We start from the raw sequence: 22,930 nt of genomic DNA on the forward strand, positions 1-22,930 counted from the left end.
GAAAGAAATATGATAAATTATCCATATTCTGACATTTGGACCTTTGAAAATAAAAGGTTCTGCTTTGTCAGCTGAGAAGATTTTCAGTTGTATTTATATGACCTATGTTGACAAGTAGTGATCAGCTGCATTACTCACTTCATCTTGTTTAATGTCATGTCATATCATGAGTAGATGTGACAGTCTAAACATAATGGAATGTGATATTAGACTATTTAAAAGAGAACCCTTAACTGTACACACAAACAAGTTATAATTAGTGTGAATACTGCATAGACTCTTAACTGGAGCTGGCCTAGAATATTTTTTCATTAAAAAAAATTTCACTTGACCCCTATTTTTGTTCACTTCTCATGAACATACAAGTGATGTAGTTTTACGGGCGCAAATGTTTGCAGAAAACAAATTATAGCATTATGGGCACAGATATTTCTGGAAATGAAGGTCCCAATCATTCAAAGAGCCCCATACAGGCTTGGATCTGCACAGAGTCCACGGACTTCAATGGGACTCAGTGGGTGCATGCTTCTGCCCACACACAGCTCATTGCAGAATCAGGGCATACATTTACTTATGCAAGACTCATACCGGGAATGCTTGTGCAGTCATCCAATCAGGAAACAAAACAAAAAAAATATGAAGCAACTTTTCTAACCAGTCACAGCTAAGAAACATAGACTTAATTTTGAATATTCAGATCAATCCACACAATAAAAAATGCAAATGGATAGCTGTTGAATAAGTTAAAATAATGACTATTGTTTAGGAAACGGCGATCTGCTTGCAGATATCTTGTGAATAGAAAAGATGAGCTAAATTTGTCAAACTACGTATTCACTGTATATTACTCACTTTCCTAGCCAGTATTCACCTCAAGAGGATGTCCTTTTCCCAAATCTATTACCAGCTCACAACCACAAACCCTAGACTGTCTGCTCACCTCTAATCAGGAGTCATTAATGCTAGGTCAAAAGCAGTAAGTGAGATAGGCAAAATTATAGGTTTAATAATAAGTATGAAATTATTATAGGTGATTTTTAATCTTAATTGGTTTTGAAATTATTTGGGTGGCAGCAAAAGCTGGCATAAAGCTTTTAATTTAAATCAGACAATTAAAAGCCCCAGAAGGCTTGTGGCTGATAATACTAACCACTGTTTAAAGGATTAAATTTTGGTTTCAGACCCAGAAGGGATTTTGTAATATGCAGGTGAATTGTTCATTACTGTTAGTAACTATTCCATTGTATTGCCAATTGAAGATCAAATGTGTGCTCCTATAGTTAAATACCATTTTCCCCGGCAAACTAAAGTCAATTTGTATGAACTGAGTGTAATTAAAATTTAGTTTCAGTGTTAGCAATTTTTTGACTTTTAAAAGAAATATAACAGTATCTCTAAAGTGAAGATTTTAGTAATTGACAGTTTTGTGTATGGTATGAGGGAGAGTTATTTGCATAGCTAATTTCACAAAGGTGCCTAAAGTTTCATCCTGCTTTCCTGGTTTGTTTGGTAGTCATTTGGCAGACTGTCAGAATAGCAACAAAAACACAATGAGTTTTTCTTTCAAGGCTGTTTGTGTGCAGTAGCTTGGCTTGTGCTACTGGTTCTGACCCTATGTCCACATTCCAACAGAGCTAGGACAGCCTCCTGCCACTCTATTATTGCAAAGCCGCCCTTACCCCAGACTTAAGTGGCTTCTCCATAGGAGGATGCTTGAGGGGAACAGACCCGCCAAAGTGGCTCCATCACCACTTCCCCCACCAACTGCAGTTGGCAAAGGGTCATTGATGGAATAAAAGGGGAAAAGAGGAAGCATTTCCATCATTTTCAAATCCTGAGATTTTATCACATCTCATGACATTTGTCATCTTAATGCCCCAGCTTCCACAGGCAGGTGATTATGTGAGAATTGCAGCTTTCATTTAAAAAATTACACAGGAAAAAACAAACTTTTAGCCATCATGCTTGCAGAGAAAAGCTTGAAAAGATGAATGAAATGTACCCCAAAGTCTCAGAAGGATAGAAAAAGAATGCATAGGAAAAAAATCATTTTTTTTTAAATTTCATGATTTGGGGCTGGGGTCTGACTCATTCGTTTTGAATACTTGGGTTTGTCAATACTGTATCTTTATGACCAATGATCTCTGGCTGCTGAAATAGTCCCTTAGGTCCATATACAGCCCCTGCAAGTTACAGCAGTCCTTCAGGTTGCTCTAAGTAGTGCAGGAGAGCTTGGCTAGCAAAAACCAGCCCAAGACTGGAGGGAAGAAAAGAAGATTCATAGATCTAGGACTGGAAGGGACCTCGAGAGGTCATCAAGTCCAGTCCCCGGCCCGCATGGCAGGACCAAATACTGTCTAGACCATCCCTGATAGACATTTATCTAACCTACTCTTAAATATCTCCAGAGAAGGAGATTTCACAACCTCCCTAGGCAATTTATTCCAGTGTTTAACCACCCTGACAGTTAGGAACTTTTTCCTAATGTCCAACCTAGACCTCCCTTGCTGCAGTTTAAGCCCAAGGCCGGAAGGCCACCTCTTTTACTTCCCTCCCCACTGAATGATGCCAAGGGCTCCTGAGTTTCTGCCCAGGATCTTGCCCCAGATTTCCATTCTTGGTATTTGGTTTGAATGGTTGATATTAATCAAGATCTTTGTTCTGTTCTTTGCTTTAATGTGCAGGAAAGCATATTCAGGACAGAGCAAATTTCCCCTTATGACCAAATAAAAAAATTCCTTTATGAACCGATCACTTGGCAAAACGGTCTTTATTCTAAACACACATTTTGCATTGTGTGTTTGCAAGAAAAATAAAAAATAATAATCTTTTTATTCCCACCTTTGAAAGAACTGGAAATTAAAACCACAAAGTAGTTAGAAACAAAGATGACAAAAAAACCCAAACAACCCACGCCAATATATGCTGGAAGTGAAGCGCATCTATTATTTCAGTAAACCAGCTAAGTTTTGAGTTTAAATTAGGTCTAAAAAAATCTTCAGCATGTCTAAGCTTTTATAAATTCACTATGAGTGTTTGTTTTCATGCTTCCATAGCCTTTCTGTGAAATCTGTGACAACCTCTTTATGTCTAAAGAAATTTAAAACCCCTTTGAAATTCCCTGAGCTGCTAAAAGATCTCATCAAAAGATACTGCTGTAGTATCAAGAAGAGTTTGAAGAATTATGCCTTAAAGTTTTGCCAGAGATCTCAGCTTCCCTCTTTCTCTTTCTTTCATTATCAAACAGAATTCTGGCTTGTCTGCCTTTGGGCTAGGCAATTCCTGAGATACTTCCAGTTCCACAGCTTGCTGCAAAGTTTTAGATAAAAAGGTGTTCTCTCTCTACTCCTCTCTATCTGTATAATCTCTGAACTTTCATGGTGCATTCAAAATAATTGAGAGTACTGTTAGGACATAAGAGGAAAAAATTGTTGGATGATTCTACCATTATTTGCTTCCCCAGTTGGCAAATGCAAAACATGTCAATAATCTATTAAACATAACATGCATGAATCACCTCTACTTTCTTTTCCAACTGTCTATCTAAGTGCATCACCATATTCCCTAATCTAGAAATTTAATTCTGAGCAATTGGCAAAATACACTGCTATTTCACTTACCCTTCCTTTTGAAACTGGTCTGCTCTAAGCTATCAAAATACCCTTTAAGCAGGTCCTATGGCATGGCTGAAAAGTATATTTAGAATTTGGTTTGTGAAGTTTCTTTATTGGGAACAAAACATTTGTATTGGATTTTCCACAGCGTCATATTTCCAAAAATGTCAAAATGTTGCTATGTTAATCCTCACCTCCCTGACCTACTAGACAAATCACAGGGAGAATGCACTAAAGTCAATGATGTTTTGCCGTACAACAAGCTGTAGTCACATAACTACAGATACCAAGCTTTCCAGTGGGGATTGAACCTAAGACTTTTACCACAGACCCCCTGCTTGAGCCAAAAGAGTAACAAAGCACTAGAAAAACTATGATAAAGAACAATCCTACACTTATGGTAAGGATCAATGACACAATATCTAGGTCCTGATCTTCAGTGGGTCCACAATTTTTTGCAGTCCCATGCACAACCCTTAATAGATTCTAACAGCCATATTCAGAGAAGATAGGTAATTTTCATGTGCGAGACCCTTTTTCACAAATGAGGTTTGTGTGTGAAAATTCCATTACCTGCACGTTCACAAGAGGCCTGTTGGTGCACACACATAATGTTACAAGCACACAAATGGAGGCTTGGACTGCAGTATCAGGGCCCAAAATCCCCATGATTGTATAATTTGAAAAGGCACAAAAGAAGAATCATTAATAGCTGATGTTTCACAGGTGAACTTCAAAGAAGAAATGTTCATGTTCCCAGAATGCTGTCAAAAATGTTAGCCTAATTTTACTGTACAAATGGTAACAGCTGCTTTAAAGATGCCACTTGAAAGTAATGAAAGCTGCCTGCATGGTTGCATCACAATCTAGAGGTGAGCACAGAGTGATCTTGTTGAATCGCTCTTCCCCCACATTAGCAAGATCAGGAGATCATCACCACCCACAGTCTGAATGTTACATCTGTGACAAACCAGGTTTGGACCCTTACAGAGACCTATGTCACTGCTAGCAATGGGAGAACCAGTTTGGACAAAATAAGACCTAAATGGAATATTCAGGAGATTCAGAATGGTTCCTTCCTTCTCTCTTCTCCCCCTGTCTTTCACTCCCCTTGTTTTTGCTTATCTCTGCACTTCCTGGTTTCATTTTGGGTCACAAAGTGGCTAAGTACGAGCAGAGAAGCTGTTCTTGTGGTATTTCTAAACTAAATGGAATAAGAAGCATCACACCACTCTTTAGAAAGCCTATCCCTGGAACATACGTGTCTTTATTTCTAGACCGATGAATTCCAGATCAATTTGAATTTAGAGATATTTTTACTAAGATGTATTCAGTTGACTGTGTGCTTTTATAACAAGAATTAACACAATAGCACTTGGTAAACAAACCTCACCAAATGCTCATTCTGTGGCTGGTTTGTTGCACACTCTTACCTGCATTTTGTCTATGCTGTGAGCAGTTTCCCATAACATTTTTATTGTGTGCAAGCAATGTGTAGTCAGAGTCTTGCGGCCTTCTAGTACAAATGAGCAAAGCAAAGGAGCATGTAGTTTGAGTGGTCCATGATTGCTGTGGGTTTCTGCAAGGAATTTTTTGTATTAGATCCAACCTTTAAGTCCCTGTACGATTTGGGTCCAGGTAAAAAGACACATTACCCCTTTCCTTGCTATGCGTGGAGTCGTGGAAGGCACACAAGCTGTCCAAATCTCCCTGAGCTATCAAGCTTTCTGAGGTTTGCCTTTTCATTGAGTCTAACATTATTTTCAAGGTTAGCAACTCAGATGTCTCCCCAAACTGGATGAGAGCCCAGGAAGCAACCAACTCTGGAAGGCTTATGTCTGAACTGAGAGGTTAGGTCAGCCTACCTTTTCCTCTTCTAAGAGACAGATGCATCCTTATCTGACAGCAGCTTCAAATATCTTCCGCTATGGCATTAAAATATTCTGTTCCTCTTGAGTAAAGTTGGAGATGACAGTCTACTCAGCTGTCCAAAGGGCTGACTACACAAATATCTTCTGGGGCACATCAGACCAGATGGAAAGTTCAGACTTTATTTAGACAAAAATACTACTACTGAATTGAAGGAGATAGAACGATGTAAATTAATTGAGCACAGTGTGGGCAGTGCAGGCTGATACTGCTTTATTGCCAGCATTTTGCTGTAGAATAAAACCAAAACCAGTTTTGTGGCCATTAGAGAATTACTTGGCAGATATGTGTATATTTTTTTACCTCAGTTGCACTTGTGTTTGTCCAAAACAGTCCCTTACGGAGGCTATATCTACACTACCACTTATGTCGATGTAACTTATGTCGCTCAGGGGTGTGAATAAGAGACACAAGTTACACCACCCTCAGCGCTGATGTGGACATCACTATATCAGTGGGAGAGCTTCTCTCGCTGACATAGCTGCCGCCGCTCATTTGATAGATTAATTAAGTCGACGGGAGACCTCTCTCCCATTAGCTTAGAGCGGCTACGCTAGCCATTGTAAGCTCTCTAGTCTAGCGGTAGCCTGAATAGCTACTTGTGAAACAAGAAATAAAATGAAAGGCAAGTTATCATTAGTCATCACCTATATCCTGGACCCATTTTCAAGATTGACTACTTTGTAGTATTATGCTCAAGTGAGCTGCATATAGACATGCAACCAGGACAAATGCTCATTTGTATTTGCAAATGTGAAATCTGAGTATGCATCTTAAGTGACTACTTGGAGATTGGGCTTCATGGGTTTAGAACCAAATGCTCTGTACGAGATAATGGAGCTATACTAATTGATACCCAGCTGAATATTTAGCCTTCAATTTGTAATCAATCTGTAAATTTTATAATCAGTTTCTATAGTCGGAAATAATTTTTTTTTTATAATCATAGTTGATTATGCATTTCTTAAAAAGTTACAATTTGCAATTTACGTGCAGTGGTAGTGACGTTTTTGTTGTGTGTGGGGTTTTTTTGGGGGTGGGTTTTTTTAATCTGCATACAACAAGAACAGAATCTTTTGTTTCTGCTTTGTAAAGCTGAGAGAGCTAGCTCTGAAATCTCCATTTATCTCTACTGGTGAGACATTGTCAGTACATATGTAAAGATAACTTTCCTTATGTTACTTTTATATATTTTTAATTACATAATAGTGGTTTACATATATATCAGCAACATCACATTGCAAGGATACAAAACATTCCTAAAGCAAATGTTTGCATATATTCCAGTTTCTAAGGTCAAAATAGTTTTCTGCTGATAACAGCAATATACGAAAGTTCTTAAGCCTTTTTCACAGTGCAACAAATTAACAACTAATTCTTAATTTCCAAATGTCACAAAGGCAAAATAATTTGGTAATGTTTTTGACAGTGAAACAAAAGGGCTCTTCACATTGGCATCCAATTGAAATATGCATCAAAATACATCATTATGAATGTATCCATTGCGCTGTTAATTAATGCAAATTAAACCATCCTAGATGATATGTTTTGCTTTTTGCCTCTAGACTAACATGAATGCTAAACACAGCGTTACCAAAAGAAACTCAAGTACTACTTCTTTTAATTTACTAGTCAGACTTTTTCTTGTCATCTCATTTATATGTTTATAGTGAGAAATGAAGAAATTCCATAAAGGATAAACTTCAGAAGCTCAAGTACTGTGTACAGCTCTGGAGGGTTTATCAGATCTTAGCTTTTACATAGAGAATGCTAGCATGCAATGTCTTCTTAACCCTCTTTGCAGGAAGGATTTTCTTTACATGGAGTACAGTCAAAGGCCCATTGAAATTAGTTGAGTCAAGTCTTGGTTCATGATTAGAGTTCCTCGGCACTACACTAATACAAATAATAACAATAATAACAAAAACAATAATAATAATATAATATAGGAGTTCAGGCTCATGGAGAAAATACAATTTCATGAAGAAGTGTGAGACAGGAATTACTCCTCCCAAAAGTATTTATCCACAGAGAATCAGCTGTGGGATACTTTTTCCATGGGCCCTTGTAAGTCTTGGTCCTCCTCTCAGCTGTGCAACAGGATGATAAGCTCTTTAGCACACAGGTAGTCCCAGTGAAATCAATGGGACTCTTCATATGCTTACTGTTAAGTGTGATGCTTTGTTGCTGAGAGTGCTCAGCACCTTGCAGGATCCAGCCCATGAAGTGCCTTGCAGGATCCAACCTATGCAAATCACCAAACACTAGCTCATGGTGTGAGTGATATTTACAGGGGAGAACATAGCTCTGAAGCATTCTAACATCTTCAAAAATCTGTGTTTGCTCACTGAGATTCTCCCCAAAAGGGTGTGTTTCATGAAAAGTGGGTCATTTTATCCCTAAGCATCAGTTATTCATATCCTATCATCTCAAATGAGTGAATTAGGAACTCATTTTTTAGAGTGTGTAAATTATTCTATACATATGGTGGAATAAACAATACACACGAATCTCCCCAGATGCACAGTGATTCAATCGGGAGCTGTCTGCCTTCATGCCATTCTACACATCTTTGAGATAAATCAGAGATTCAAATGCAAAATCCAGGATGATAGGGACATCATGTGGATTTGTAAGTACCCTGTGGGAGCCCTGGGGTCTATAATCTAATGAATGGATTACACTCATCCATCTCGTATGTCCTCTAAATATGGGAAGAGGTTAGGCTAAAAAAGAGAGCAGTGAAGGTAGCAGCATTTTGTGGCATGTTGCATGCATGTCAGTGAAGTGAAAGGCAAAACTGAACACTAGGAGTCATCCTGTAGATCTGCAAGCTTCCCATTGGTTGTATTACCCATAAAACAATGAGTCAATCATACACATCACTGTACAACATGCTAATTTTCATCATTGATCATTAAAATTTGAGATTATTTCAAAAATGAAGAATTCTAAATGTAATGCAATCAAGTTACTAATACATTCAAGGTTTTCATATTCTTATTCAGCTGTTTCAAACCATAACATGAGAGAGAATCCGAAGAAATGGAAGTTCTTTCTAAAAATGTGAAAGGGGTTGCAGCATTTCCTGGCATGTGACATATGTTTCTCAAAGAACGGTCAGGCATTACTTAAAAAAAAACAAAAACCACACACACACACACACACACTTTGGCATGCTTTTTTCTTCATTGACCTGTATGCTACATGCCAATAAAGTACCACAGAGCTTCCTGTTTCTTTTTGGAAACTAACCTTATAGTAGCAGTAGGCTGATGACATTAACTGAGAGGTGTTAAGTCTAGTATAAGCTTTCATGATATTTGCTTTCCATTTAGGGTGACCAGATAGCAAGTGTAAAAAATCGGGATGGGGGTGGAGGGTAATAGGTGCCTATATAAGAAAAAGCCCCCAAAATCAGGACTGTCCCTATAAAATTGGGACATCTGATCACCCTATTTCCATTAATATTCTAGTAAATAAGTTTAGTGGCAAGAACATTCACAGAGAACCAGATCAGGAAAGCATCCCTATTCAGGACAGCACTTAAACACGGGCCTACCTTTAAGTACTTGCTTGCATCCCATGGAAGTCAATGGGACTTAAGAATGTCCCTAATTTTAAGCATATGCATAAGTGCTGTTCTCAATAAGCATGACCTTAAGTGCAGATTTGTGCTTTCCTGAATCAGGGCCAGAAACAGCACATTTTAAGCAAATGTTGCAGAAATTAAATTTCAAATTTCTAATGCTTAAATTTCACCAGCAAACTGATTCTATGAGTTAGACTTATCTAATCAGGCCACAAACACATGCCATGTGTCACATAGCGCATCTAAATAACTCAGACTTTGAATATCAAACGTTCTCAATGAAAGGCATCCAAACATGTTACAGGTCATGGAAAATTTCATGGAAGTTTTTTGGTAAATAATTCTGAATAATGAATATATTCAAGAAAATCCCAGTTTTGTGGCCAAGTCAGGAACAAGATAAAGAAAAAAAGGTGAAATTTCTTGAATACATTATTTCTTATGAATTATTCACACAGGGCTCTTTAGGATTATCCATCATGACAAAGTATGTCAGATTATCAGTTGACACCTTGGTCCATCAACAGAGACATACTCTGCAGTAATTGTACTTCAGACAATGCAGTTTCTAGTTGCTGCAATGGACAAGGATGGAGGAGAGATGAGGAGACAGTGATATAGATGATAAATATGAAGGAATGAGCACGATGTATTGTACACAGAAAATGTGTACAATCCCTACTGGAAAGTGTGGAAATTGGATTTTTAGGGCAATACACAGGGAAGAAGCCCTCCAAAACACACAATTGCAGCAACTAAAACAAAAATAAGAGTCAAGATATTGTATAAATCCTGCTGCTTTAATCATATGCAGATACACCCTGTACAATTTTCCCTAGTGCACTTCATTTTCAGCATTTGGCTCTTAATCTGACATTAAAAAGGGAAAACACGTTTCACATGTTGCTGTCTGCTATCTTTGAGTCTGTTCTCAACCGCACAACTTTCAGGAATGCATAACAAAATCTGTAATACTTAAGTGACTTACTATGTGGCTGTATGAGCCACATGCAATCCTTTTGTCACATAGCCAAAACTCCATGGCTTGTCTCGATTGTTTATTTTTCTGCAGTGATGGCACTGGGCTATCACACTTATCACTACAAACAAAACTGTTTCCGTTGCTCTTTTATATTCTTTGTATGGTGTGATGAGGATCGAACAGGATGAGAACAATATAATTAAAAGGGTATCGGATAAACACTGCAGCACTCACTGTTAAAACTTGGCCTTAGCTCATTTTAGATATATATAGGATAACTCTTCTGTACTATACTTTTTCAATATGTGTCATTAGATTCAGAATTTAAGCAGGACAGCATCAAAAACAGCCTTTTGCTCTCTCCTTGACCTCACTGGTGAAATCCCTGGAAGCCACTGACCAGTCCCTACCTTTAATGCTATCCCATAGAACAAAGGGTCACCCACTGAAATGAATAGCAGGTAAATGAAAAAAATAATTGAAGTAAATATTTCTCCCCTTGCACTCTGTATGGATTCAGTTTGTGGTATTCCTGATGCCAGAGTCAGAAGCTGTAACTGAATTTTTAAAAAGGACTAGATTATTGTAGTTACCCATGCTAAGATAAAGGTAGTCAAATGTCATGCTTCAGGGAATCAGATGATGGCTACTGGGGTAAGAGAGGAATCTGTCTCCCCCATGTACAGCATTGCATAACTGGTGAAGTGCATTATTTTGTTTTATCTTTCTCTGAAGCGTCTATATTGGCCAGTGTCAGAGACATTTTGCTGCACTGGATGGCTCAGTAATCTGTTTTTTTTATAGTAATTTCTCCATTCTGGTGCTTCCTACTTTGAAAAGTGTATTTGCAGGTTTATGAGATTTGCTGCTGCCCCTTTCATTTTGAGAAATGTGTGAAGCAAAACAATAAAAACATATATAAAAATAGACCCCTGCTAGCATAGAGGAAAACTAGATGGCTTTCTTAAAACAAAAAAGAAAGCTACTTCTTTAATTTACTAGTCAGACTTTTTCTTGTTGTCATCTCATTTATATGTTTATAGTGAGAAATGAAGAAATCCCATAAAGGATAAATCTTTAATCAAGCATAGAGCCAAATTTGTGATTCCACTAACAGAAGGCTGAAAATAGCTCTCAAGTGCACCAGCACTTTCTGCCCACACACAGTAATGACCTGTAGGGATAAATGTGCCAAAAGGGAAATCCATGCACTGGTTTTGATTTACTACCTCATTTCTAATGACAGGGGACAAAGAAATAGCAACAGAATGCACTTGTAAATCCTTCCAGTTTTCAGAATCAGCTTTCAAAAGGCAAACATGATCTGATAATTTAAAGCTGTTTGAGTCAAAATGAGAGTGGCTGTATGGACTGTGGTTTTACGAATGCACAGGGCCTTGTTTAATGCACCATTCTCCCTTTCCACAATAAAGAGAGTAAAAATCTGCTCTAAAAATGAATTCTGAGCTGGTGGAGGTCAGGCAATTTATTTCATATTGTGTGTATCTCCTTTGGTAAATGCAGGAATACTTGGTAAAAATGCCTTTCATGGACTTCAACCAAATTAGTTCTGTCGCACATACCCCTGCTCCATGGTCTCACTTTTCTGGTCCTGGTCAAGGTCGAGAGGACGATGTGCTTAAAGTTAGGCATACACTGAAGTGCTTTGCTGGACTGGAGCATAAGCTATCATAGTTGTTGGCTGATTTGTCCTTTAAAAAAAACCATACCCAAATGAACTTTTGTGTATTTTGGTAAGAATCTAAGGTGAAACCTTCACTTATAAGGCACATGCCAATTGAACAGCGCATATGTGTTTAGTTTATTAAATGTCATGTATTCCATTATAAGGAAGACAGTTATATGCCTATAAGTGTTATAGCTAATGTTATAGCAGAAATAGGGACAACTAAGTTGTACTCCAAGTATTGGCAAAGGTAAAAGGCCAGATTCTGCTCTCAGTTATTCTGGTAGAAATACACTGCTTCAAGGGAGTTACTCTGTAGTGGTATGGGTGTAACTGAGAGCACAATATGGCCACATGTATTTAAAGGCCTGTGAACAGATGAAGCATTTTTCCTTCTATCTCTACCTTCAAACATAAGACTGTCTCAGGCCTAGTCTTCACTTACCGGCTGGTCCGGAGGCACACCATCGATGTTCTGGGATCGATTTATCGCGTCTGGTTAAGACGCGATAAATCGATCCCGGATCGATCCCGGAAGTGCTCACAATCGACGCCGGTACTCCAGCTCGCCGAGAGGAGTACGCGGCGTCGACGGGGGGAGACTTCCGGCCGCGTCTGGACCGCGGTAAGTCCGGAGTAAGGTACTTCGAATTCAGCTACGTTATTAACGTAGCTGAATTTGCGTACCTTAGTCCGAAGTCCGGACTAAGTGTAGACCAGCCCTTATAGGTACTGCCCATGAAGAAGATACTTCTAAACAAGTACACTCCCACCGCAGATGACAACACTGACTAGATTTTACTATTACACTGTTCCCAGGAGAATTGACTTTTAGGTAGTACTTGTGAAAGGGATAGAAAAACTTGGTGGTCACCATAGGCTCAGTATACCTGTGACTAGGTGGGGGTGTTCAGATGCTCTTTTAGGTACTCTGTACTGTCATCTGAGGTCAGGCTTAGAAATTATTTTACAATTCCAGTTTTACAATTTCTACCCACAATTGACAAGTCAAATCCTACATCCAGAGTTTAACAAATCAATCTTGGCCTCATTAAGTCATTGTCTGAACTATGAACAGCAAACAAGATTTTCCCACAAAGCCCATCAAACTTTGACACATTTCAAAACCATACATGTTCATGCTAAGCCCAGGAAAGCCTATTATGTGGTGTAATTTATTGCAAAGACAGCATATTTAATGAAATCTATTTAGGGAAAACCTTACATTATTTTGCTTAAATTAAAAAATGGAAAATCTTATTATCTCATCTTTGTGTTAGTGAAAGATACAAATAACTTACACAATAGTTTCAAAGAGGAAAGCAATCACACGGCATAATGTGACTGGATAATCCAAAAGAAAAAAATACTTTAATTAATATGTGAAAACAATTTTATAATATAATAAGCAATTATAAATAGCTGTGCAAAAAGTAAATATTAAAGAAGTGTGACAAGCAGAAAAGTTACCTGCGTGCTAAAACATGACCCTTCTCTAGTAGCAGACTTAATATTCATCAACAGTGTCAAAACAGAATGATAATAAAATTATAACAAAAAAGTTAGAAAATATGTAACTTTTTTCACTATAGTGAACGTCTTGCAAAATATTTTTGCCATATGTGGCATAATCTCAAACATGGTGCAGTATGGCACAGATTAATCAATACATATTTTCCATGTTGGCTAACACAAAAATGCTTGTAATGTTCCTGGTTACTTGGATGAAGCTCACTCTGAACATGGCCTGTTCACGACTTATCACCCACATAATATTAAGGACAGTACAGTGATCATTTAGTACTGGAAGTCTAAGATCAGTGTTTTACAGACAGAGAATGAGAAGATAAGATCCTTGTCCCACAGGAACTTGCAAGCTGAGCCTAAACCAAAGACAAAACAGACAGATGAGAAACACGGAGGGAAGTAAGTACATCAATGTTAAATAGAAGTATTTTAGTTCATGGGTGGCAGAGTTATGGTGAGGAGATCAAGTACACATTATTTTGGCTACATAAATGTCTCCTTGAGGTTAAAAGCTAATGTAGACAAAATATGAATACTTAGACATTCGGGGTCAGATCTGACCATCCTTACCACCTTGTGTAGTACCTTAGTCTCTGAGTAGTTCCACTGACAACAGTGGGGTTACTCATAGTGGAAGGCACTACTCAGCAGTAGTAAGGATAGGAGAATCTGACCCTCAAGTTTATACAGAACATGTGTATGCACGTTTTCAGTGCTCTAGATCAGGAATAACTTTTTGGATCAGCTATATAGGAACTCCATAAAACTCGGAATTTAATAGTACACACACTTTTCAAAATTCAGTTTGGAAACAAATCTTAAAGACAAAGAAGATGCTGTGGAAGAAGTTGTAATACAGTCAATCAATAGTCAAGTCAGAGGGCATCCAAGTAGAGACATTGTTGTAAAACCTGATAGGGATTACTATCTAGAATAAATCTATTTAAGCAGGTACAGAGAACATCAAAACAAGAGAAAACAGTTGCAATTAAAACAAAGTTACCATTGTCAGTGATTAGCAATGGTAATTGAAATGTTGCTATTTTCCTGATATTTAGAGCTAAGCAAACTTGAGTTCTATGGTTACTCCCATTTTAACAAGCAATAAGTCAGAACAGTTAACTTTATCACTAGCTGTGCAAAATTTTATAAGGCATACTGAAACTAATGAAGAATGCTTGAATTCATATTTGCTGTCTCATGATTCACCATCTGAAAAGCTTTTCATTAGATCAATAAATACAGCAGCAATCATGTAACCCTTCTGTTTCTTTCATGAAGGTATATGAGATAGATTACTGGGGTCTAAACCCAGATTTTGAAAACTAATTAATGTACTGCACATAGAAAACAGATGTGAAAGAGCATCTTCAGAGTAACTGGAGAATATGCAAATAATTTCTAACTCTTAGGCTTAGTAGTTGTAACACAAGCACATTTCCCCATCCATCCTTCAGAACAAATCTAAATCTTAGCAATTGGCATGCAGGATAGGGGAACCTATCTTGTTCAGAAGAAACAAAATTTAATCTCATGCCCGTTCTAATTTGGAGATTTTGCAGTACAACTCTCAGAGCTATGCACAAGGAACTTCACCATCATCAGATCAAGTAGGTAATTTCATTAGACTTAATAGGTATTTTCCTGTACACATTTTAACATTCAATTTCTTTGTTATCTCATCAGGCAAGTAATATTTGTATTTTTAAAAAGTGTCCTATCCTACTAAGCCAAATGCAATGAGTCTTTCTATCTTCCTTGCTTTCACCTAGTTCTGCCTCAAGTAAGTATAGGACATAGTAGTTTGTAATAAAAAACAAAAAATATTTTTGCCTTGTCTTCTTCCTTAGGTACATATCAACAAGAGCCCCTATATAAATTCTCCTTATTCGGAATATTGGTGGACTCAAAAATTACTGTAATAATGAATTAACAGTAAATTGATTTCTTTCTTAAACTGACTTTTTTATAGTAAATGTACATTTTCTCTGATTTTGCATTGTGTTAATCAGGCTTTACCAAAAAAAAAAAAAAAAAAAAAAAGAACCAAAGAAAGCCCCCCCCAACCCTCCTGCTAAATCCCCCCACTATTATGATGTGAGTCAAAATGGAGCAAATAGCACAGATTTCTTTCTTTTGTGAAAGAGTGCTCAATTTGTCAAGCTGCTCAAATTTGTCTATTGAAAATTTCTCTAAAAAGCTATTTCTCTGCCCTACAGTTGGACTATGGTACTGTATGATTACTAGCAAAGGATAATGTAAATTTGTCACGATTTCTGTAAGTTTTCATCTGAGTTTGATAAAGTTAACTATTATTTAGGGACAGATTCTGCTCTTAGTTACACTGGAGTAGTAACTCCCTTGACTTCAGTGCAGTTATTCCAGATTCACAACAGTATCACTGAGAGCAGATTTGGGCACCTAGATAGTGAGCAAACAGAAACTCAGCAGTTCGCAGTTCATGGACCTGATTCTCTCCCCTGTTACAACCCATTTTATGCCAATTTTATGCCATTTCAATGGAGTTCCACTGGCTTAAAATGGTTGTAACAGGGTGGAGAATCAGCCTGGCTGTTTCCCTTCCACTCTGCTATTTCCACAACATGGAAAGAAAGTTCAATTTCTTTAGACCTCTGATGTGACACGACAAGCACATCTTCTCATGTCAGGTTGGATCAGAGTTTTAAAGAAGCACAACCTTGTCCCCTCATGCATAAAAGCAGATTAAATAGCAGAAAGAAGAAAATATTTTCCATCTGACGGCTGCTGTTTGGCAGTCTACCTGAAATTAGTTACTAGGCTAACCCCAGTTGCCAGTGGACAGGTGATCCACATCACAATTGTTGTCCTTATTAGTGGTCTCTTCAGAGAAGCTGAAGGTTGTATGGTTTGTTGATTCTAGTAATAGTATAGGTCTGGACTGAGGCATATGGTGATGCAGGGAAGTGTTAGGGAGCTTCTTACATCATTGCTAAAGCTGTAACTCTGCTGTGAATTAAATTATACATCAATCCAGCACTAGACACAGTACTGGACCTCATACAGCTGATTTGCACCAGATGAGGATCTGACCCAGTATATCTACACTGTATGCAGTTTATGTCAGATGTGTACCACACATTTGTGCCAGCCTAGAAAGAACCCTTTTCTGTCTTTAATACATTCCACAGGCTCCTCTTTAGATGGAAATACACTGTTTTAATTGAATCATTGTGTGTGTGTGGGGGGGGGGGCTGATGAGGAGGGGGTTTAAATCTAAGCACATAAATAATTTGAAACTCAAATTCATTTTGTGAAATAGTTGATAAAGTTTGCCAAATCTTGAACTCCAAAGTTCTACTCCTCTAATCGTTCTGTCTAATCTAGCTAGGTGTTTATAAAAAGCTCACCAGTGTTGTATCTGAATGTGTGAGGTTCATTCATCCTTACTGGCTACCACAGGAAACAAAGACAGAGGTTGCCTGAAGAAGAAAGAGAGGTGTAATGTTGTAGGTATTTTTGTTATGGTTATTAGCACCTGGTGGCCAATATGAAAATAGCTAATTACTGTTCTAAGTCCTAATGCTGTGCTGAGCATGCTTCAGTGTGTTGGGGGTGTAAGGGGAGGATGAAGTTTTCCAAGATGGAGGCTGACTGGTTGTCTAAGTAAACTATACCAGGATAAAAGATCTCCTTTTTCAGTTCTAATTGGTTTTGGGTCTCCATACATTACAATAATAAAAGGGAGAACAAATCAGGAAAACTAGTTTTTTCCTGGTCTTTCTGTAACTACTACTGGCTGTGTTTGGCTTTCCTAGTTGCATATCTCTGCATGGCAATACTGTACAGAGGGGGGATTAATTTATTCACACTCTCGTGCAATACTAACACAATGCCCCCTGTCAATGTTTGGGGTTTAGAACCCTAAATCATAAAGTTCTGATCTACTAAATTCCCCTATTATTCAGTGAATTGAACTTTTCAGTACAAAAGGCTAATAACTGCCTCAACTGTCAGTTTTCTACCTGGAATAAGGTGAAGAGCTCTGATTTGTAGCTATTTGTTCATCTTCTCCCTTTTTTACTTTCTTCAGACTAAAAACTTTTTCTTCAGCAAAGTCAGCTTCCAAGGTTTTATTAAAGTAGAATACACATTATTTTCCATCTAACAGATCTGCAAAAGCAGTGTATTTGGCAGTGTCTATTTCAAAATCTTCTCACTAATATTTTGGATCCAGATACACTTGGAACCCCAGAGACTCTCTCTTTGTTAGTCTTCCTTAAGGGACTGTGTTCAACTGGAAGACTTGATTCACTACTGATTCATACACTCTTTCAGTGTACATTCTCCAGAATTCAGCCTAGAGCCTTTAAAATCCTAAGGGGCAAAAACATTCAGTTGCACTCTCAAATGAGCTATGGTTTCCACCCATAACCTCCATCAAAGACTGGTACAACAGGGAACTCTTCCACCTCCATTGGCCTCCCACTATAGTATGTAGCACTAGGATAAAAGATACGGATACCTCCTGGGCTGTCTGATTCCAAGAGGGAAATCACTGCATACACAGTGGGAATGCTCTGGGATGAAAGGATTTTTTGGGTAGGGCCATATTCCAGGATTTACCTCACCCTCCAAGTGATGATCCCACTCATGTCACAGCTATCCATAAAGTGATTAATTCCAAGGTCCTTGGATCTCACAGACTGCCAAGTGCGTTGTTTCTCTGCACCTCCTTAGTGGCTAGCAGACTAGATCTGTAGAGATGGAATTCCTCAGCATCCTCAGGCATGGAGGACTGCACTTGCGCACTTTGTGATTTTTGTATGCCAGCCTTTCCAAGGCATCAAAACATGCTTGAACAGTTTTTAAACATATGAACTTTATTCCTTGACATGCATGACCCATTGTTATATACTGAAAACCTCTGACTCACATGTCCTTTTTATGTGCTCTTCATTTATTAGACACAGTCTATTGACCACCTCTCCTACGCTTCTTGTTTTATCTTCTCCTCCCCCCGCACGCTTTCTTTTTGTCTCTCTTTTTTCCCTTGGATTTCTGACTCTGAATTTTTGGATTGCTTGTATAATTAGTTTATTAATCAGAATCCAATAAGGAGTAAAAAGATGTAAGCATTTTGTGAGATGGACTTGAACCAAAATACCAGATGGAACACCATTAACCTCTGAGGAAATTCGATCAAAATCTGGGGCAGTATTTGCTGTTGGCCAAAAACAAAAAACAAAACCCAGATCTGAACAATCCCTGAACTCTGGGAGAATTCAGTTCTAACTTTGGAGCTGGACTTTTGACTTTCCGGTGCAGGTATAGTTTACAAAACAGAAGCTATACAAAACAAAGTTTATGTACTGTGTACTGGTCAGGTGCATTTTTTCATTTCACTCATCCTAACCTACCAGTGCAGCTTTATCACTCAAAGTTTTCTTACAGTATTTCCTGTTTTCTGATTTCATTGAAGTCCTGTCTCTCATTTCACTGCGACATATACAGTATTCTGACATGAAGCTCAGCCTCAAACTAATGAAAAGAAGGAAAACCCAAATTGGACCTAGCCAGTGTTATTGATCCTCCAGTCTCTGTGACAGCAGCTAAAAGTGCAGAGGGGCAGGAAGTCCCTGATATCTCCTGTGACGTTCTTATGTCAGTGACAAGAAATCAGGGACAAGAAAAGAATCTAGCTGCAGCAAGTATCCTAGATGCAATACAATCTGGATGCAGGCCAAGACATGGGATGGAAACAACAGTAATGGCACCGATGAATGACGGCTGGTATGTTGATGGATGGAGGCAAGACAATTATTCGCAAACCCCTGGAACTCTTTGCAGCATCTGATACAGGTGGTCATGAGAAATTGCTGATCAGCCAGAGGAATGTGGCAGGGTTGCATAATGAATGTATTAAAATGTTTTGAGTCCTTCCTGGAGGTAGGTGTCCATAGGGCAATGATTGGAAACTGCACATTGGCCACCAGACCTCTTACCTGCAGAATCTCACAAGGATATGTCTCTCTCTCTTCAGTCCTATTCTGCATCTCTTTTGCAGCCATTAGGTAAACTGGATCATGGACTGAAGTGCCAATAATTTGCAGATGAGACAGAGCTCTGCCTATCCTTGACAATGTCTGACACCACTGTCACTAATCAGGCCCAATGCTTAGCCGAGATCAGTTCATGGATGAAGAACAGCTAGTTGAAGATAAATCTGAGCAAGACAGAAGGTATGAGGATTGGAAGAGGAGAACACCTTGAGGAATTTGAAGGTACAGTGCAGACTCCATTGGTTGAAGATACACCCCACCAGCTGGTCAATTCAGTCCACAGTGTAGGAGTTTAGGATCTCTAAGGGATCTAAAAAGGATGGTATCAATACCCAATCTGTGTTTGATTTCACCTGTAATGAAAGACTATCATAATGCATACACACAAGGGGGGCAGATTAAGGTTGCAGAGGTCACCTTAATTCTGTATTCGCAAATTTTTGAGAGCTTGACTTTGGAACCATACTAATGCTTTAACATTGTGCGTGTATAATTTTCTAGATTTAAAAAAAGCAAACCCCATCATTTTAAAATCCTATAGTGTAGAGTCAATTGACACCCCAAAGGATCATCAGGAGGGTTGGAAGCTATAGAGGCACAAGACATACTTGTGCCCCTGAGCTAATGCAGTAACTGTTAGCAATAGTAGGTTGTCATCCCTTAAGTAGACCAGCACTAGAGAGGATGAGACATTTTGCCAGTGGGTTTCACAGATATTTGCTGACAGCACAGAAATGGTGAGACTCAGGAATCTTGGCTTCAATTCCAGGTTCTGGAGGGGGATGTTCTCTAGTGATTACAGACTTTTCTGACCATTCCCTCCAAACCTGATCACTTCTGCCCCTGTACCTGTCCTAACTGAGTCTCTCTTGCCCTGCCACTGTCTCCCCTTTCCAGTCCGTCACCTGTCCCATGCCTCCTCATCTCAGTCCCAATCTCCTCCTGAGTCTCCTTGCCTAGATAGTCCCAATCTCCCCTTCTGGGATCCCAATCCAAATCCCAGTCTTCCATTTACCCCAGCTCCTAATCCCAGTCTCCCTCTATAGGCTTCTTATTTCAGTCTACCCTCCTGTAGTGGGGTAGCTGCCCCACTCCCTGAATTTGGGCTGCAGTAGATCAGTAGGCCTGCACAGAGAGGGAGCCAATCAGGGAAGGCCTTATAGGGAGCCAATCAGGGCCCATATTGGAGGGAGCCAATCAGAGCCAGGCTCAGCCCTATAAGAAGGCTGCTCAGGACAGGTGCAGGTAGTCTGTCCCAGGCCTTTGAGAGGGGAAGGTCTGTCTCCAGGCTGGGAGACTAGCACCTGGGATGCACAGTGCTCAGCAGGCCCGGGGAAACAGAGGGTAACTCCAGCCCGGTGTCTGTCAGGCTGCAGGCCCTGAAGGGAAGGGCCTAGCCGGTGCGAGGGGCCAAAGGGGAAGCAGCCCAGGCATGTGGACAGACAGATGGAGGGAGAGAAGGAAGGCAGGACGGCTGCCACTAGAGGGTCCCTGGGTTAGGACCCAGAGTAGTGGGCGGGCCTGAGTCCCTCCCCCCCATCCCCTTTGCCTTGCACCCGGCCAACAGAGCGGCCATCTAGAGCTGTACCAACCCCCTGCCAAGAGGGGAGTGACTTTGAGGGTGCAGTTGGGCACATCGGGACCAGGACCCAGAGAGGCAGCTGATTGATCCTCCCCCGGAAGGGGGCGAGGATGGACTAAGGGGCACTGCCGGAGGGCAGTGGCTCGAAGAGGACGCCATGAGCTTGGGAGCAATGCGGGTCTGGACACACCAACCGAGGGCGAGATGACAGATGAGACAACCAGTAGGAGGTGCCAGGTGGTGAGTCCCAACCCCATCACACCTCCATTCCCAACCTCCGTGAGGCTCCTCATATGATTTAAGTCTCCCTCTCACCCTCATTTCCCCGACACCTAGATCCCGATCCCAGATTTTCTTGCCCAGTCTCCTTTCCCCTGCTGTCAGTGTCAGGCTGTATCCCCAGGCTCCTTGTCCCAATCTTTTCCTTCCACTGCCTCCCAACCTCTGGCCCACCTCTTGTTCCCTCTGCATTCCAAGCAGGATGCTTGGCATAGGTCCAGTATGGGAAATATTGACAGCACAAGATAAAGAATCTCCTTGATCTCAGTTCTGGTGCCTGTGCTCAAGAGAATTTAGCTGTCAAACTAACAAATCTCTGAGTATATTTGAACTGAGACTTTTCAAAGGTTTCTAACTTGGCCAAAATTATTTCTTTCCCCACCCTCCAGAAACACCAAAAGGGACACATCCCTGCTACTAGTACAACTCCCTCACCAAATTTCATCCCTGATCCAAAGCATGGAGGTGCTAGAGCTTCTCAGTGAAACTGCAATAATTTTTTTAAACATGGACAAAACTGATTTTCCCTAAGCTCTGTCTCAGAAATGGCTGAACCATTTTTTTCTGAGGAGTCTGCCTGAGACAGGAAGAAACTATAAATAACTGAAAACAAGGTCTTAAAATGAGAAATGTCGAGCAATCTTAAGTATAGGTGGTGCTATCAGCGCCACCTATAATAATATAGCTGCGATGCTGGACTGCAGTGAAAGCATGTAAAAAAAAAATCAATTAAAAACCCCTATTGTAATCTCAACTGGTAAAATAACTTTTCTGTATTTTGGATCTTATTTTGTCAAAATACACTACTCAATAGGATATTACAGGAGCACAGATCCTTATCACCAATGAATATACAAGCTAATCAAAGACATAATCTCACATGGTAATAGAATGCCCTGAAAATAATATATAGAATTTTTTTCCCTTTGTAATCACAATGCTTGGTCAGATCAGGCAAATCAAATAAGGGCCTGGAGAAACAACCCTTTTACCCATGTTACTTTCCCCCATAATTTCATTGCCTAGTAATGCAGTCAGTCAACATCACTGAAAGGGTTTGATTAAAAATAACACCAACAGCTATGTTACACAGCAAAATGATGGGTGTAACTTTCATCACCAATGCTGTTGCTGCACAACTTTTGCACGATTCTATCCTGTGACATTTTGCTAGGGACATTTTTATTCTATTTAAAATCCCTTCTTGACTTTTAATCCAGGTCACCCACATAATTATGTGAATTAAATGGACATGCTTACCCTCTATGGCCATGCCAAGACATCCCTGAAAAAATTGTGCAGGATGGACTATAATGGATTACAAAAGATAGCACAGCACTGAAATCAGGTGACATAACTCCCATATACATACAAGAGCACGCACACGCGCGCGCACACACACTCAAGTTGTTCCTTACTCCCAAATTAATTGCAATTATCATAAACTTTAATCCTTTTGTTTCCCTTCCAGCAAGAAACCAATAGAAACAAAGAAAAAATTAGACTGACATCAAAGATTTAATTAATTTCCAAAAACTTGTGAAAACTGGAAAAGAATGAATGTGCAAGAAAGTTTGTTTTTTCATTGTGCATTACAAAGAATATGGGTCAAATTGTGCTATTAAGAGAAAATCCCAAGGACCCACTGAGGTGGAGTAGTGTTGGGTGGGAAATGGTTTTCCTGTCCTGAGAGAATT

At 39.4% G+C, this 22,930-nt stretch overlaps 1 long non-coding RNA gene across 1 annotated transcript in view; it reads right to left on the reverse strand.

The window, feature by feature from the left end:
- Window positions 1-13,211: 13,211 nt before the first annotated feature.
- LOC117875635 overlaps window positions 13,212-22,930 on the reverse strand; it is a 38,341-nt gene continuing 28,622 nt past the window's right edge. Inside the window, exon 3 of the long non-coding RNA XR_004645309.1 lies at window positions 13,212-13,687. This is a non-coding gene — a long non-coding RNA (uncharacterized LOC117875635). The remainder of the gene's footprint in view (window positions 13,688-22,930) is intronic.

This window comes from Trachemys scripta, chromosome 3 (genome assembly GCF_013100865.1).
Source record: "Trachemys scripta elegans isolate TJP31775 chromosome 3, CAS_Tse_1.0, whole genome shotgun sequence".
Lineage (NCBI taxonomy): Eukaryota > Metazoa > Chordata > Testudines > Emydidae > Trachemys > Trachemys scripta.